This window comes from Ochotona princeps, chromosome 2 (genome assembly GCF_030435755.1).
Source record: "Ochotona princeps isolate mOchPri1 chromosome 2, mOchPri1.hap1, whole genome shotgun sequence".
In the NCBI taxonomy this organism is placed as follows: domain Eukaryota; kingdom Metazoa; phylum Chordata; class Mammalia; order Lagomorpha; family Ochotonidae; genus Ochotona; species Ochotona princeps.
This window is the reverse complement of record NC_080833.1, coordinates 106,607,159-106,623,861: the sequence shown is the minus strand read 5'-3', so window position 1 is coordinate 106,623,861 and position 16,703 is coordinate 106,607,159. Positions and strand designations below refer to the sequence as shown.

The following is a 16,703-nucleotide window of genomic DNA, read 5'->3' as shown; positions in this document are numbered from 1 at the left end:
AAACAAACAAAAACAGAACAAAGCCCAGCATGTTGACTCAATCACTAAATCCTCACTTGCAACCATTGAGATCCCTTATGGGTGTCGATTTGTGTCCCAGCTGTTCCGCTTCCCTTCCAGATCCCTGCTTGTGACCTGGGAAAGCAACAGAAGTTGGCCCAAAGCCTTGGGACTCTGCACCAGCGTGGGAGACCCAGAAGAAGCTCCTGGCTCCTGGCGTCCGACTTTGGACTAGCTCAGTTCTGGCTGTTGAGGCCATTTGGAGAGTGAACCAATTGATCTTTCTCTCTGTCTCTCCTTCTTTCTTAAATCTTGTTTGCCTTCCAAATAAAAATAAATAAATCTTGAATAAATAAATAAAATGGGCCCGACGGCGTGGCCTAGCAGCTAAAGTCCTCGCCTTGAACGCACCGGGATCCCATATGGGCGCTGGTTCTAATCCCGGCAGCTCCACTTCCCATCCAGCTCCTTGCTTGTGGCCTGGGAAGGCAGTCGAGGACGGCCCAAAGCCTTGGGACCCTGCACCCGCATGGGAGACCTGGAAGAGGTTTTTGGTTCCCAGCTTCGGATCGGCGCGCACCAGCCCGTTGTGGCTCACTTGGGGAGTGAATCATCCAATGGAAGATCTTCCTCTCTGTCTCTCCTCCTCTCTGTATATCTGACTTTGTAATAAAAATAAATCTTTGAAAAATAAATAAATAAATAAATAAAATAAAACTCATTACCTTGCAATTACTACATGAGTCTGTCTTATTTCAGAGCCATATAATATATGTACAACTCATCTTTTTCCTATATCTCAAGATATTTTACTGGTTTGTCATTATAGGAATATTATTGCTATTATTTCCAGCTACACTAAAACAACTGACATCCTAGGAACACAAAGCAGCAATGGAATCACTCAACAGGACGCCACAAAACGAAACGTGTCGTCCAGGACTCCACCCACAGCATCCTCTGCTTCTCCTTGGACGATGGCCAAAGCATTGCATCATTTTTCAAAAGTTATTTTAAAAATGTGAACACACTGTTGTTGTCCATGGTGTTGGTTTATGCCTGTTTTAGTTTTCCTTGATCACATTGAAGAATATGGAACTTTTCAGAGTTTTCATTTTCTTCGTTTTTTCATTTTCTAGTAAAAGCAACAAAATCAACAAAAGAATGCGTTTCATAATTAGCAAATGGATCAGAAAAAGAAATTCATCACACTCTCCTCGAATAACAGTGACATTGATCCTATATGTGAAAGCTGTGATTCTTCAGGTAACAACATTCTAGATAAAATTTTTAAATTCAGACACCTAAGCATGGGGGCAGTGGAATTTCATCTCATCAACACATCCTCACCTCACGGCTGCCAGGGAGGGTTGGCAGATCAGGCTGGCAAGAGGCTGCTGCCCTCCTTCCTCGTGGTTCACAGGAATCTCTGGCCAAAGCTGCTTGCTCAGTGGAAGGAACTGGCCTTCCCCAAGGAGAAAACCAGAATTTGGTCAGGGTTCTAGAAGTATCTGTATTGCCCCCAAACAAGCTTACCAAAATCAAAAGTAAACAATATATTTCCATGGACAAAAAAAAAAAAAAAAAGAAATATGACATTCTCATCCATTTGTCATTCAACAGGAAGAGCGGCACCACAGTTTTGCAAAAACATGAATCATCCCATTTTACTAAAAAGAGAAAAAAAAAGAAAGAAATGCATATATATATACATTATATATATAACATTATATATATAACACTACTCTCTGTCTCTTAAAATATTTATGTCCTGAGGTCAGTGGGGCTCAATAGGATCTCATTTGGGTGCCGGTTCTAGTCCCAGCTGCTCCACCACCAGATCCAACTCCCAGCATATTGATTGGCTCAAGTCCTTGGGCCCCTGCACCCACATAGAACCCAGAGGATACTCCTGGCTCCTGGTTTTGAATCGGCTTAACTCCAGCAGCTACAGCTATTTGGGGAGTCAACCAGCAAATGGAAGATCTCTCCCTCTGTCTCCTCTTCTCTCTGTAAAATCTGCCTTTCAAATAAAAATAAATACATTTAAAAATAAGGAATAAATTATTCAGAATGGATTGACCATTTGAGTTGATGATTACAAATGAAAATATGGAATGTGATTGTTGAATAAAGGAAGATGGTCACAACTTCTTTAATGAAATTATAAGCCATCAAACTTTTTTTTTATTTATTTATTTTAACAATGCAGGCGTACCACACCCAGCCACCCTCAGGGCCTAAACTTTCTCTAGCCACTCTCCCTCCCACCCCAACCCCTAAGCTAAGAGGGGCGGAGCAAGAGATAAGAGTTAGAGGGAAAAAAATGCAAATATAAGGACCCAGCACAGTAGCCTAAGGGGGCTAGAGTCCTCGCCCTGCATTCACCAGGATTCCCCCCATATGGCACTGGTTCTAATCCCAACAGCTCCACTTCCCATCCAGCTCCCTGCTTGTGGCCTGGGAAAGCAATTGAGGACGGCCCAAAACCTTGGGACCCTGAACCTGCGTGGGAGACCTGGAGAAGGTTCCTGGCTCCTGGCTTCGGATTGGCTCAGCTCCGGCCATTGCAGCTGCTTGGGGAGTGAATCATCGGTTGAAAGATCTTTCTCTCTGTCTTTCCTCCTCTCTGTATATCTGATTTTCCAATAAAAATAAATAAATCCCTACAAAAAAAAGGATGCAATTGTAAAAAGAATGAAAAGCAATGCTAAATCAGAATCTACAAGAGACGTAGCTGAAATGTGGAACCAGTGCATATAGGATGGATATGTTGCCAGTTCAAACATGACATCTGGCGATTTAGTTGCATTCAAACACACATACCAGGCAAATACATGTGTGTGTACTTCAAATAAAGGAAAATTGGACTTGACCTTGCTATATCTAAATTCAAATATTTTCAAGTATTCTTACTTTTCTATAAATTACTTATAAGTTAAATGACTACATCATATATAATATATTTTATATATAAATATATAATGTGTTATATAATAAATATAATAGATAATGTATTTATATTTTTATATTATATATCTATATAAAATATAGATATTTTTGAATATATTAAATAAAAAGGATCCATCGGACCCAGACAGTAAATTCAATGATCATTTGTCCCGGTTCACTGAGAGTTAAGGCTTCATAAGATTCCTGTAACTCAAGACCCTCAGAATTGAGGAAAACTGAACCAGACTGGCTGGCTCCCCCTCCTTCCCTCCCTCCTTCCCTCCATGGCTCAGCCACAGTGACTCCAATCCCCCACCCCACCCCTGCTGCTGTGAAGTCACCCAACTGCCGCCTTCTAGACAAGTGAGCAGCACAGGTGGGCAGGAGGAATGAGATGCAACAGCTGGCAGCTGCTGGAGCAGGCTTTCTGGCATTTTTATTGCCTCCAAGCATTTGAGACAACAAATGGCGCTCTTATCTCTAAGTCAGAGTCCTGGCTGCTGAGGGCAGGCATCTCAGTGCAGTGACAGGGCTGGGTGCCAGCGGAGGCCCCTGAGCCAGCCTCCAGGAGCTCCTCCATAGAAACAGCCTCCTCTAGTGCCATGAACGAAGCTCAGAGCTTGAGTCACTTCCTGGGCAGTGGCTCCCAGCCTCTCCTCTGCTCCCCCAAAGCCTGCGGGGGCACAAATACTTTTCATGCAGTTCATCAAAACCACTAGAATTTCCTGTCTCCAGCTAGACCCCACTTTTGGCCACGGCTAGGAGGGTAGCCACCGAGCCACTGGCCCTTCTTCCTCTGCAGGAAATCAAACAGGGCGACCAGGCACAGAGGCCCCATCTATTCCATCACAATTGCCCATAGTTGGGGGCCCCAGCATGCCCTCTGCCTCACTGGCACCCAACATGGCCCACCATCCCACACACATGCACTGAGTCCATCCTGTGGCACTGAGTGGGTGCTTCATAGACATTTTCTGAATAACCTGCCCGTGCCCACGCTAGGATTCGTCAATCTGCTTCCTACTGTGCTTTACACTGGCCATTGAGATCCCAAGGGCTTTGCTCTACAAAGACACATGCTTGCACTCTTCCTCTAGACAGCATCTGCCAAGACAGAACGGGAGGCCACATCCCGGGTGGGAGGCTCCAACAGCCATTGCATGCCAACCAAAAAGAAACGCTTAAAAAATCTAATTGGTAAAGCTACTGCTTATGGTGTCGGCATCCTGTGTGGGCACAGGTTCAGATTGTTACTGCTGCACTTCCGATCCAGCTCCCTGCTTGTGGGAGCTCATAGAAGACGGCCCAAAGCTTTGGGTCCCTATACCCTTGTGCTCAGCTCCAGCTGCTGCGGCCACTTGGGGGATGAACCAGCAGACAGAACATCTTTCTGTCTCTCCTCTCTGTAAAATCTGACATTCCAATAAAAATAAATAAATCTTAATAATATTTGGGAAATCAGATAGCATCCTGGCAACCAGGAGTTGACTGAAAAACAGGCCATTCCTGTTCCTGGGGCTGACAGGTCTTTCTCTTTGGCTGCCAGTCAAGAGGTGAGTAGGAACAGGGGAATTTTCCCAGGTGTGGGAGGGATTCAATGCTGGGCAAACAGAGCCCCAAAGGCTGAGCCAGGAAATGGTGCAAGGGGCAAGCAGGGGAGTCAGCCAGAAACACAGCAGAAACCCAAGAGCTGCTCCAGAGGTGCCCCCAACCAGTCTGAGCACAAGACATCCCAGTGTTCTCTGCCCTCCCTTGTGTCCACTGACCAGTGTCGTCCCGCTAGCGTGCCAACCTAAGAAGGGGCTTGTTCCCCCTGAAAAAAATACCAGTCCTTGAGGGACTGGAAATCATTGATTCTGCTCCACAGTGTTTCCTCAGATGGGCAGTTACAAAATGTCTGCAATATGTCTTCTGGGAAAAAAGAGACCATCCAACTTTTCATCCAGTCTTTCAGTAAAAATTCCTTCTTGGACATTGAATATTTTTTTTAAGATTTATTTTTATTGCAAAGTCAGATATACAAAGAGGAGGAAAGACAGATGGAAGATCTTCCATCCAATGACTCACTCCCCAAGTGGATGCAATAGCCAGAACTATGCCGATCCAAAGCCGGGAGCCAGCAATCTCTTCCAGGTCGCCCATGCGCAGATGCAGGGTCCCAAGGCTTTGAGCTGCCCTTAACTGCTTTCCCAGGCCACAAGCAGGGAGCTGGATGGGAAGCAGGGCTGGCGGGATTAGAACCGGCACCCATAAGGGATCCTGGCATGCTCAAAGCAAGGACTTTAGTCACTAGGCCACTGCGCCGGGTCCCAGACGTTGAATATTATATTACAGAATGCTATGTAGTCATTAAGAAGAACAAAGTATTTTGGCATAACAGATTAAGCAATCACCTGCATTGCGATGCCAGCATTCCAAATGGGGTCTGGTCCCAAGTCCCAGCTGCTCCACTTCTCATCCAGCTCCCTACTAATGAGCCTAGGACAGAACCAGCAGGTGGAAGGTCTCTCTCTGTCTCTGCCTCTCCCTCTCCATAACTCTGATTTTCAAAATAAATAAATCTTAAAATAAAAAGATGGTTAGGGTGAGAATTTTGTGCAACCACTCAGAGCTTGCATCCCACCTCAGAGTGCCCGTGTTTCCGTTCTGGCTCTACTTCTGATTCCAGCCTCAGCTTCGTGCTAATGTCTGCTCCAGGTGACTGCAGGGGAAGCTTGGGCTCCAGCAGACAGACAGCTCAGGGCTCACTTCCCCGCTGCCATCATGGGAGACTCAGAATCCTGGGCTGCTGGTTTGGCCTGGCCCAGGCCCAGCTTCTTAGTGCACTTGAGGAGTAAGCCAGTGGGTGGGTGATTTCTCTGTCTCTCCATTGTTCAAATACATTTTTCTAAATTTTAAGAAGAGGAAGTATGAGGAGGAGGTAGTGGAGCTATAGGCCCTGATAAGAAAAACCGTGTCTGAAATAGAGCAAGAAAACAAAGCAAGCAGCAGATGGAAGGTATACTGTGCAACTCCATAGAGGAAGCAGAAAGATAGATGTTAAAATGAAGAACTCTAGGGCAGAAATAAACTGTTTCTTGCCACACTAGCATCTCAAGTCTAAGCAATGATTCAAGTCCCAGCTGCTTCACATCCAGTCCGGCTCCCTGCTAACACACCTGTTTTGGTGTCACCTGGGCCCCTGGCGATAAGGAAGCCCCCAAGAAAAATCTCCAGCAACAAGAAATTCATCAGTGAAAACGCCCCTAACCAGCCACAACTGGCCTCAGATAAACACCTCCCTGACTGTAACCCAGATTGTAACAGTTATCATAACACCCGGCCCACAGCCAACTGCTCTCTTCCAGTGTACTTCAAATAAATCTAGTTCTGCTCACTCCTCTCTTGTGTTCTACTGCTCTGCTGAATTCTCAGAGCCCACAATAGCTTTCATCTCAGCAGAAGATGGCCCAAGTACACCGGCCCCTACCACCCATGGAGGGACCCTGGATGGAGTTGCCACCTTGTACCTTCAACCTTAACCCAGCCCTGACTGTTGTGACGTTTGGGAAGTGAATCAGCAAATAAGCTCGCTTGTGCTCGCTCTCACTCACTCTCATTCTCTTTCTCATTCTGCCTTCAGATAAATCCATTTTCCAAAAAAAAAAAAAAATGGAAAAACCGATGGACTTTAATAACTTAGTATTTTATTAGAATAATTATAAACAGATCAAAGTAAAGCAAAACAAAAGATTCTAAAATCAGGCAGCCTCCCACCCCTCAAACAAAGCAGGTTCAGAGAATTCCAACTGATAATATGATAGTATTGCTACGTAACCATCATGGCATCCCCTCCTTCCTGGCCCCTGTGAGGCACATCCTGGGGAGATGGGCACATTATACGCATAACTAAAAGGATAAAGGCACAAGGCAGGGCAGGCAAAAGTTTCGGCTTCCTTATGATGAACTCCGTGCCTGGTTTCCTCACATGAATCCTTTCACCCAACAAATACTGAGTGCCTTGGTGACTCATACAACAGAAACCTTGGAATAATGAAAACCCAGAGCAAGCAAACCCACAGGAATGTCAGGGCTTGTAACCCAGGAGCAACCAAAGGCATCCCCACATCAGCTCTGTCAACAACAGAGATTCTTCAGTCACTGAATGTGCTGAAGGCCCTCACCTTCTACATGAGCTGCTGCCGGCAGGTGGCAGAGCAAAGGATGTGGCCATTCCCAGGAAGTCAGCACCTCAGAGGACCCTTCACCTTACAAGGCCCTCCCAACAGAGGGCACACACCTGCGCCTCACAGTATTCACATCTGTATCTGCAAATGAGATGAAGAAACGGAACCTGAAGTTTGAAAAATAACCAACTCTGAGACTTCCCTGTAAAAACCACTTGCCAGAAAAAGCTTTGAATATAAGGAAGTGCCAACCTGAATCATGCAGCAAGGCAGGGAGCAGGGGAAGGAAGCAAAAAATTCAAGGAAACAAATTGTCCCAGGGCCACAAGACAGAGAATCAGGAGAACAATGATGCCACGCCCAGTTAAGCGGTTTACTCATATCCCTAAGTGGAACAGAACATCAGTGCCCATGCAAATCATGTCATATTATTATTACACTGCCCATATATTTAGCATAGAATTAATATGATAAAAAAACACACTTTTGTTTTTCTAAATGTGTGAGTTCTGTCATCTTCTTCTTCAGTTAAAATAGGTAATGAATGTCTTTGAAGAATGTTTAATTGAGCAGGCCCTTTGGGATACATAAAACAGATGAGAAGCCCCTCTGAGAGAAAGCTGGCACATGTGAAGACGTTTGGCACAGCAGCTAAGACAGTGCTGGGACACCCACCCCTGTATTGGACTACTTGGGGTCACGTCCTGATCCACTTCTGATTCCACTTCCTGCTATGGCATACCCTGGGAGGTAGCAGAGGTGGGCTCTAGGACTTGGGTCCTGGTTACCCATTCAGCCACCCAGAGTTCTAGGGTCCTGGATTCCACCTGCGCCAACGCTGGCTGTTGTAGGCATTTGGGGAATGAGTCAGAAAACGCAAGATTGTTCTGTGTCTCTTTCTTTTCAAATAAAATAACTATTGACTAATTTTTCAATTATATGCATAAAAGAAGCATTTACATATGTCTTAAGTCTTATTCCTTCTGGATGGGCCACATTTTAAAATAAAAAGGAGTAGATATTAATCATAATTATTTTCCTTGGATTCAGTTATCCAAATTATAATCAGCAATTTTATTGAGGAAAATGTGCAAAATATTATTATTATAAAGCTTGAATTTCCAGATAAATACCATAAAAAATGTTCAGGCTTAGTGGGTAAGTCGAGCGAAATAATACTTTTTTGATAAGCTTTATTTATTTGAAAGACGATCAGAACAAACGAGAAAGAGATCTTCCATTGGTTGGTTCACTCTCCAAGTGGGCCTAACAGCCAGGGCCAGCCCAAGCCTAAACCAGGAGCCCAAAGTTCCATCCAGGTCTCCCCAAGTGCTCGAGTCATCTTCCATTGCTTTCCTGGGCACGTTAGCAGGGAGTTTATCAGAAACGGAGCAGCCGGGCCCGGCGGCATGGCCTAGCGGCTAAAGTCCTCGCCTTGAAAGCCCCGGGATCCCATATGGACGCCGGTTCTAATCCCGGCAGCTCCACTTCCCATCCAGCACCCTGCTTGTGGCCTGGGAAAGCAGTCGAGGACGGCCCAATGCATTGGGACACTGCACCCGCGTGGGAGACCCGGAAGAGGTTCCAGGTTCCCGGCATCGAATCGGCGCGCACCGGCCGTTGCGGCTCACTTGGGGAGTGAATCATCGGATGGAAGATCTTCCTCTCTGTCTCTCCTCCTCTGTGTATATCTGACTTTGTAATAAAATAATAAGTCTTAAAAAAAAAAAAAAAAAAAAGAAAGAAACGGAGCAGCCAGAGCTTGAACTGGTGCTCATATGGAATGTTGGTATCACAGTCATTGACTTAATTAGCTGCACCACAACGCTGGCTCAGCAATTTCTTCTTGGTTTCAAATGTTTCCCTGAGTCTCTTACCTAATGTCTTGTTATTGAAATCCTATAATTTAACATAAATAATACATACAAACATATATAAAACACTACAGAAAGTAAAGGGGCCGGCACAGTAGGCTAATCATCTACCTACAAGTGCCACCATTCCCTAGGGGCACCAGTTCAAGTCTCAGTGCTCCACTTCCCATCCAGCTCTCTGCTTGTGGCCTGAGAAAGCAGCAGAGGATGGTTCAAGTTCTTGGGACCCTGCAGCCATGTGGCAGACCTGGAAGGAACTCCTATCTATGGCCATACTACCCTGAACGTGCCCGATCTTGTCTGGAAGGAACTGCTGACTCCTAGCTTAGGACCAGCTCAGCTCCAGTGGTTGCAACCATTTGCAGAGTGAAGCAGCGAATTGAACCCCTTCTTTTTCTTTCTCTCCTTCTCTGAAAAATTTGCCTTTCAAATAAAAATAAATAAATCTTTAGACAGAATACAATCTGCCACTGTTCCCCAACATCCCTTCCATACCCCAAACAGTTTGTCTCAGCTAGTTAAGGCAGTTTTGTCCCTTCAACTAGCTATTGGTTCAAGGCTAGGCAAGCCTAAACAATTCTGGACAGTGACATTCCACAGGATGTTATTGAGTTTCTGGAAAAGAAAAACAAGTCTCTCCCAGTGGATGTGAGCAAGGAAATGTGTGTCCTCGACCTACTGCCAACCACCCGCTGCTGGTGAAGGGCCTGTAATAGCAAAAGTAATGGGATCAAGGGTCAAAAACAAACCAGCCTCAACCCTAAGGACATCACTGAGCCCCGGAAGCAATCAGCTCTGCCTTGGGACCTCCTTTCAGAAAAACAACAAGAAATCATTTCTTGCTGTGTAAGCCAGCTTGAGTTTCTGCCACTTTCCCACCAAACATCCTAGTTAATACAATTCCTTCCTAAAGGCTGGGAACATTGCTGAGCTATCCTTCCCATTTCAAGACACTGGAGGTAGAGTGTATAGGAAGAGATAAAATTGGTAGAAGTTTTATTGTACAAAACAAGTTAAGCTGTCAAGAAAAGTTAGAAGGATCTTTAAATTATTCATTTGTTATATAAAAGTCCATCCCCCCAACTAACCCATCACATTCTTAGTCAAAGAGCAGGAGTAAGAAGGATGTTGAATGCCCTCTGGAAGGCTGGCAGTACCACGAACAGAAGATACTGTGGGGATCCCAGAGCCTGTCCTCAAGGGGTGACTGTCCAATAGAAGCTAGGAGCATGGTATTAGCTTAGCTGCCATTCACAGTCTATGCTACACGCCACAACAAAAGTGTTTTTTGAGTTGAGTCTTTATACAGGAGAATTTTGGCATGAAAAGACAAGGAAAGTTTTCCAAAGCAAAGATTGATGAGTACGATTGTGGGTCTGCTAAGATCTGGAAGATGTTGGATAAGTGATCCAACCCTGAGCAATCAGAGACAGGCTGCAGAGCTGCAGCAAGTCCTAAAGTCATTTTATCAAGCCACGCGAGAACCCCTCAGTTACTCAGGATGGGAACCAGTTGGGCCCAGCAGAGGGACTAGAGAGACAGAGGCCTCTGATCGATGTCCCTCAGAGGATCAAACAAGAGGCCACTTGGCAACTGATAGACAAAAATTTCAATATTCTAACAACTAGTATGACTGGATTCCATTGAGAACTGGTTCTTTCCAGTGAGAACTGGCTGGAAAATCAACTCAGCCCTCAGGTAACTGTGAGATGTTCCACTTGATGGAACTCATAACAAATGAAGAAAAATAATTGGAAAATCATTAGCATTAGGCCACAAAGGATCTTAAATTCCAAGCCGAAAAACTCAAACAAAAGAAGTGAACTCCACAGACACACAAAAAATAATCAATGACAACACATTCAGGTCAAAACGGATTGGACATGGTGTGGCCTCCTCAGGGCAAAAATTTAACCTGGACAAAAATGTGACAACTTCCTGTGGGTCATTGTGAAAGGATATTTCTCAACTCTGCCTGGCAACAGTTGAAGTCCAGGAAAACAACGGTCACACACACCTCAGGAACTCTATCACAAGAGGACAAGTGAGAGTGCTCAAGGAGTGGGAAGTGAGAGAAGGAAGGCCTGGGAAGCGCAATAGTCCTAACAGCCCCATCAACAAGACACACTTTTGTTGAGACCACACCATAATACTGTGAGTAGTGATTAACATCTGCATAACAATACACCATTTGAAGAATCCTTTGTATGTTTATCATCTTTGGAATGATCATCTCCATTTATACATGAAAAGACTGAAGCTCAAAAAATCAGGAAACAGCTTGTCTAGGAAAGAGAAAGCTGGAACTGAAATTTAAGCCTATACTTAAATGCCTTGTCCAGCATGGCCTCAGAGATTCTGAGAGCATTGCTAAATCCTGAGAATGCATCCTTAGCGCTCTGGGAAGCAGCTGTAGATCATGAGAGGTTAAGGACTCCCCCCCGCCCCCGCGCCCCCGCCACCTGCAATCCTTACATTCAAGAGTCAAGCTTTACCCCTAGGACTTAAAGAACTTTGCTCTAGGGCCCGGCGGCGTAGCCTAGTGGCTAAAGTCCTCGCCTTGAACGCCCCGGGATCCCATATGGACACCGGTTCTAACCCCGGCAGCTCCACTTCCCATCCAGCTCCCTGCTTGTGGCCTGGGAAAGCAGTCGAGGACGGCCCAATGCATTGGGACCCTGCACCTGTGTGGGAGACCTGGAAGAGGTTCCTGGTTCCCAGCATCAGATCGGCGCAGCACCGGCCCGTTGCGGCTCACTTGGGGAGTGAATCATCGGATGGAAGAGCTTCCTCTCTGTCTCTCCTCCTCTCTGTATATCCGGCTTTCCAATAATAATAAATCTTTCAAAAAAAAAAAGAAACTTTGCTCTAGAGACTAGATGGGTGCGCACCTCCTAATGCAGAAAGCTCAGTTCCTAGAAGGATTCTATTCCTGTACTGCTAATCAAACTAGATTTTATCATCTCAAAGACAGAACTTCAGAATCTGGTACAGGATCTGATGTCAGACATATACTTGTTGAAGAACTTAATGAATATAAACTTAACATCCTTAGAAATGTTTTTCTAATGTTTATTTTCATCTACTTAAAGCACAGAGTTATAAAGAGAGGGAGTGAGTACTATTCCACCTCTTATCTATGTCCCCCCACTTAGTCAGTCATGTCAGAGTTAGGAGCCTGGAATTCCAAGCAGGGCTCCAACATCTCTAACATGGGTGGCAAGGGGCCCAAGCATTGGAGCCCTCATCTGCTGATTTGCACAACACATTGCCAGAGGGCTGGATCAAAGGCAGAGTAACTGGGACTCAAAATGGCACTCTGATATGGAATGTGCATCTTCCACAACACCTGCCCACCTTAGAAATACCTTGAAATCTCCCTATCTCATCTCCAAAAACGAAAAGCAACATCCTTAACTGATTCTTGGAGCAGCAAGTTATTTAACTGTCAAAATGTTTGAATCATACAGAATTAAAACCAGACACGGCCCCTACTCTGAAAGCTCAGCATCTTTCGGTCCCACAAATACTCATTGTGTGCGATTTGTCATGGCCCACACCAAGATGAGCAAGACAAGACCCATAACCTCAAGGAATTCACACACCAGCTGAAGAGAGAAATCACCAACACAAGCCCCTTTGGTATGTAGCAGAATATTACAAAGTCTTCTCCCCACAATTATGTTTTCAAAATATCATGTGAGTACAAAGGAGAAGAGAGTGGAGGTGGGTGGCAAGACTTCAGGAAGGAAGAACTTCATGAAAGGCACCATAGAATTTCACCAGAGGGAACTGAAAGGATGTCCCCAAAGCAAGCTTCAGCAATGACCGAGCTGGACACATATAGAGGACCCAGGGACAATAATCAGTGGTTCACTTCAGTCAAAGTATATAACACATGAACAAAATTAGCAAGTGGTATTTTGACATCAGTTTCACACACCAACTTCCTTGCACACATGGTAGCCTGTACATTCTCTTGCACACCACCCAAACTCCTCTCATCTCTCTGGATGAGTTTAGCATCCATCAGAGTGACACACCCAACCTCCTACTCTCACAGCTCCCTGACCTCCTTCTCACCCAATGCACTGAAACTGGACTCCATTTAACACTCATAGCTGTGCTTGGATTTTGGCCCAGCAAAACATCCAGAAAATATTAAACTCCCTGAAAGATTAGACCATGCCATAACTTCTCACATCCTCAGCTCTCTCCATCCTACTTGTTGCTTTATTCCATGAGGACTTTCTGTACACCCACCTTCCAACTCCTCATTCCTTTCTTCATTGTCCAGCCCTCAGCATTCATTCAGGTTAATTCCTCTGTCATCTGCAGCCCCAACACCTTCAACCCTTTGGTGTCAGCCATCTTGTATACTTCTAATCCTAAACCCAGTCTTGGATACAAAGACAAGGCTTGTGAGCCCATTTGGAAAAAGCCACATAGCCATCTGAGTAATCCTACAGTAACAGCTTCCTATGTTTTACAGCACTCAGCCATTGTGGGTTAGCACCCCTTGCCATCTCCTCCAAAATCATAGAACATCCCTACTCAAGGCCTGTGCTTTGTGTTTTTGGCAGGGATGTGCAGAAGTCTCCCTCCCCACCCTTCTCCTTGCCCATCTCTGTGAAATAATTTCAACCCCTCTGAGACCTTGTTGATTTGTTCATATCCTTTCAAGCCTATACATTTGACTTCTCATTCTGTGGCTTATAAACCTACTAGAGTTTTCCTGTATGTCTATTTATTTTTAAACTTTTCCAAACATTCCTAATGAATATTTTTCTTTCCTTAAAAAAAATTATTCACTTGAGAGACAAAAAGAGAGAACTCATTTACTGGCATTCCCCTAAAGCCCAAAGGGCCTGGAGTGGGCCAGGTCAAAGCCAGAAGCCACAAACTCCATCCAGGCCTACCATATGGGTGGCTAGGGTGCAACTGCCTGAGTCACCAACACTGCCCCCCCAGGGTGCACACAAGCAGGAAGCTGAAATTACGAAGAGAGCTGAGACCTGAACCCAGACACTCTGATAGGGGATGCAGGCTAAAGCCCACCTCTCCCTATTTTGTTAAATCCTCCTTTATTCCTAAAACAGCCCTCCACCCCAGCAATCACTCCATCCACCCCCGCCTCCATATCCAATTCAATCAAATGAGTCGTCCACCCTGCACACCATCACTCTTCATCACTCAATCCAGCGCCCTCTGTCCTTCTCCCTTACAATAAAGAGCTCTAGCAAAGGTTTCCGAAGATGTCACCACCAATCCCAGTGGACACATCTCGGCCTTTCTGAACTCCCTCACTCATCCACCTCTCTCCACACCTGAAAAATCTTTCCTCAAGAGCTTCAGAGACAAGACCCCAAATCATGGCTCTTGTTTCTCCTGTACTAGAGCATATTCCTCTATTTGTTCTTCATATGCTGCTTGTCCACCTGGGTGGGGTGTCATCAGAGCCGAGCCCCCACCCACCTTAGGAACCCTACAGCCCAGTGCCTACACAGCTCGGCATCCCCTCAGAAACCCCTCTTGCGTAATTGCTGAATGAACGACAGACTGGTGTGAGCACTGTGCTGATCAGGGCACCATCTTTGCCCTCAAGTTGCTCGCAGTCCTGTAACCAAGGCAATTAAGTAAACAGAAAATGACAGTGGTGAAAAGCGCAATGCAGTGGTCTATGGGAGAACCAGAGCTGAATGCAGGACGCACTGAATTCTCCCTGCATTGAACTATCTCTGCTCACACTCAACATGAGCAGTTTTGCACCACCATCTTGCCCTAAGTGTCCCAGAATGCTGCTCACTTAATATTCTGTGTCTTAGGAATGGTACCATCACACACCTGAATGCTAATCGAGAATCCTAGGAGTCTCCTTGCGCACACACACACACACACACACACACACACACACACTGCCAAAGTTAGGCTGCTTCCGGCTTCTCAGTAGATGCAATTCTTTCTCACCATCTCCATGGCCACCTCCTCTAGGTTATCCCCACTGTGTGCTCACATTTTCTGCATTTCCATAAATGAAAGTCACAATGTCTCTCTCCTGTTTAAACATCTCTAATTTCTCTTCCTGCGTAATCCTCAGCTAACAACCCCAGTCTCCAAGCGCAGCCCTGAATGAGTTTGCCCTTGCCTCTGCTAAGTCGCTTCCTACAGCTTCTGCCTCACATGTATCATCATCCAGTAATATCCCAAAGTCCTGATCCACTTGCAGGGGCTCAGAATACACATGTCTCACCCTTCCTGACTTTTGCTCAAGCCATTATTGTAAAACTTCCTGTGAAGACACTGCTGAGGTTTTCGGCACTTTATATAAAATAACTCTCAGCCCTCACAACTTCCCTTCTCTCCATTTTTCAGCACAGGGCACAGGAATGATTGTCCAGCTAACGTGTTTTGGCCCTGGGATTTGAATCCCTGTTGACTACACTACTGACGCGGCCTTGTCTTGCCCCCATTCCTGCCCACCTGGGGAATTCTTTGTGAGCCTTCAATGCCCAACTCCAGCAGCACTTTCACCATAACATTTTCTCCACTCCCCCCAGACTTGGACATTCATTTTTACCCCAACAGTGTCATTGTACCTTGGTCACACCCTGTCAGAATGCCCTTTACACTCTTTTGTGTCCTTGTAAGCACCAACCCAACCCTGCACAGAGATCGTGTTGCCCATGAGGATTACTCTGGACCATGGAGGTTCCCACACTGATTCCCTCCACTGCCTGTTTACTCATCCGCACCTCCTGTGTGTGTCTTACTGTCAGTTTAACAGCTCTTACTCATCCTAAGCTCCCTCCCTCAGCACCTTCAGTTTGAATCCATGTTTACCTACTTTGTCAAATATACCTAGGCTTGCCCCTTCTCTGAACTTTCCTCCTTTGACGGGAAACCCAGTGATAACTGTGAGGAGCTATCACCACAGGCAACCCTGATTGGGTGCGGCTGATCTCTTCACCTGTCACTGGACAATCCACACGAACTTGGCTCTGCTCTTTTCTTTGGTTTTACTCAGGTTACCACATGAGGCCAGAAAGCTATTAAAAGATCAAATCAGGAAAACCAAACAACTGAGTTCAGGAAGAGCAGAAATGCCCGAGTTAGACTGTGAGTTCTTCTCTGCCAATAGTCCACAATTTACACAACTCTCTCCAAGCTTCTCTCTTTCCAGTTAGCTACTGGCTTTTCCCCCACCCCTCCCAATCTATTTATTTATTTCAAATGCCCTGCTTCCACTCACTCGGGGTACCACGTGTCTTCATAATTTTGATGTGTCATGGCTCCATGGTTTTCTCTTTGCCAATGCCTGTGTGTTTCTAATGTGTTTCGCAAGAACAAGAGGCTGATTGATTCCGGTTCATCTTTTCTTTATCTATGTTATTTTTTTTTTTTTAAAGATTTTATTGTTATTGGAAAGCCGGATATACAGAGAGGAGGAGAGACAGAGAGGAAGATCTTCCATCCAATGTTTCACTCCCCAAGTGAGCCGCAACGGGCCGGTGCGCGCCAATCCGAAGCCGGGAACCAGGAACCTCTTCCGGGTCTCCCACGCGGGTGCAGTGTCCCAAAGCTTTGGGCCATCCTCAACTGCTTTCCCAGGCCACAAGCAGGGAGCTGGATGGGAAATGGAGCTGCCAGGATTAGAACCGGCGCCCATATGGGATCCTGGGGCTTTCAAGGCGAGGACTTTAGCCGCTAGGCC

The 16,703-nt window shown here is 45.6% G+C and overlaps 1 long non-coding RNA gene across 1 annotated transcript in view; it reads left to right on the top strand.

Annotated features, from left to right (window-relative positions):
• LOC105942063 (uncharacterized) overlaps nt 1–16,703 on the top strand; it is a 178,454-nt gene that overhangs the window by 161,092 nt on the left and 659 nt on the right. The gene's annotated exons all lie outside the window — the stretch shown is intronic.